Here is a 2,608-nt window from a genome sequence, read left to right on the forward strand (position 1 = left end):
GCTCGACGTGCAGCAGGGAACAAGGCCTGAAGAGCGTGGTGCTAATCCCATTAAAATCTAGAGGACAGCTGTTGACTTTAGTGCTCTCTGGAGCCAGGTCTGGCTCTTAAGTACTTTGGTTCTCAACAGACCCACCTGAAGTGTCAGACCATTTCTGGTATGACATCCTCATTTTTTTGGCTTTTCACTGAAATTGCTTGTTTCTTCATACGTTTCAATTTGTCTGTACACTCTTAGCACTTTGGACCCCTAGTCTTCTCCTTCATGCCCACGTTCATGCTGTTCAGTTCTTTCTATTCAGTTTTAGGCCTTCAGTATGACTCAGAGAGTTCGCTTGCTTTCAGCCCACGGTGGTGCTGCCGCTGGGGTCAGCGGGCAAAAGGTAAGCAGCTGTACCTACATGAGGCAGGTGAAATACATTATCTGCTTGTTATATTAAGCAAGCCCACGTTCCTTGAAAGTATTTTGTATGCCGTATCCCATTAAGACTTAACAATCATCTATTGTGATTTGATTTTTTTTCCCTCGCAGGTTGCCTATTCTGTTTCCATGACTACAGCAAAGCTCCTCTGAATCAGCATCTCCATTCCCTGCTGTTCATTGCTATATTTGGTAGAGCCTTCTGTACCTTGCTAGAAGTGCTCATATCATACCAGAGGTCTTCGGGATCAGTCTTTCCATCCTCCGGTGGATCTTGGTTCTGGCCGATCAGTAGGTCTTTTTCAGCTGAACTATAGGTGCAGTAAAGTGCAAGGACTGAGAGTTGACTGCTGCTCTGGGATTGACTAGGATCCCCAGTCATGAGTTAGGACCCCACAGTGCCAGCTGCTGCAGTTCCTTACTCCCTGCTACTCATAGTTCAATGCAAAGTACTGTTTATGGGAAATATTGTTGGGAGGTGGTTAGCTCTGTTTGTCTGAAAGTCAGGCAAAAGGTAGGGCTAGTTAGACTAACTAGTTCAATGAGGCATGAGCTTATGGAGGCAGCAACCTACTTAGTCAAGTGCTGTGGAAGTACTGGTAGAAAGAGAGGGTTTTTATATAGAAGGGAACAGAACGGTGAAAATCTTGGGAATCTTTCAACAAATGTAGCATAGCTTTGTAGTGATTTACTTGGCCATTGCACATGTGGACTAAATTAATCTCAAGTGTGACACTTAACTTCTGTGGGTTTTCAAGAGAGATGAGCTTAATCCATGAGGTCCTTAAATTACTTAGCTTCTCTTTAGTCAGAAAGGGATTTCTGACTGTGTACTGCTGAACAGCTGTTATTGTGTTATGGCAGGTTCTCGCTCTGAGAAGGATGGGGGCAGCATGGAAAGATGAATGATATCATTTGACTTTCAAGACACTGCTAACAGGAATTTAATTGGTGGATTCTGTTGACTGGACTGAATATTTCAAAACATAGGATGCATGTCACCCCTGCTCCCATATGGAGATATGAATACATGCAGAGCATTGACAACACCAAGCATTAAGACGACTTGAGTCAGACCCCCAACATCATGTGTTTTCTCTATTAACGTGTGGTTTCCTGAATCATAACGAAGGATGTTTTTAATGTTCCCACAAAGGCAATAATGAGAAGCCTGCTAGTTTTGAGATGGTCTCAGATTTCTCTTAAAATCACTTGACTCCAGGATCTGGGGCTTTAAGGCCAACACCAAATACCATGAGAATCGCAGTCTAACAATGAAAGCTGGCATCGCTGTATTTGTACTGCAGGCTGTGTAGAAAGCTCATGAGCTCTTGACTGGGTTGGGCAGGGGGAAATGTAATGAGAGTTGTCTTCATGTCAACATCCTTGCTGTTTCCTAGTTACATATGTTATATACCTTGGAGCGGGGCTCCGATCCACCCACTCCACCCTCCAGCACTGGCTGGGCAACCCCCAGAATAAGTTCCCTCTATTCCCGTCCCCCTCTCCCATTGTGAAAATAGCACCAGGAGTAGGGCCGAGCAGCATCAGCCAACCCTGCTCCTGGCCTGTGCAGACACAAATTAACAAAAGCTGTTCACTTTGGAGAATCTTCATCTGAATTCTCATGTAATAAGGGTTCAGACTGTCACAGGATCAGGCACCTTTTAAAGTGCTCTGTACCCATGCACTTGTGTTGGATCATGGCTATAGAACACTTTCAGGGGCCAGATAAGGCAAAAATTGTCACTTCTGTCTTTGCCTTGGGTATCTATACTGCTATCGGTTCCTGAGACAGCTAGTTTAAGGCTAACTTGGGCATGTCTACACTAGACACTTTACTGCTCAGCAGACTAATTGACTGTGCAGTAAAGCATCACTGGCTACACATGCAGATGCTTACTATGCGGTCAATTAGTCTACTGAGTGGTTAATTTGCTACTTGCAAATGAAGGTAGCAAATTAACCACACAGTAGTTAATATGCAGTAGTACGCATGTAGATGCCAACCCCACCACCAGGGAGTCACCCTTGGCTTAGCCCCAGGGCCATAGGGCTTGGAGCTTCACCAGCCCTGGGGCTTGAGCAGCTCTTTGCCTGCCCCAGCCTGCCCTTTAAAATCCTGCAGTGACCCTGGGAGCCTATGTCACCTGCTGCCAGCCTCTGGCCACTTGGTCCTATAGCAGTG

This window comes from Gavialis gangeticus, unplaced genomic scaffold (genome assembly GCF_001723915.1).
Source record: "Gavialis gangeticus isolate Ggan-Ray unplaced genomic scaffold, GavGan_comp1, whole genome shotgun sequence".
Classification (NCBI taxonomy): domain Eukaryota; kingdom Metazoa; phylum Chordata; order Crocodylia; family Gavialidae; genus Gavialis; species Gavialis gangeticus.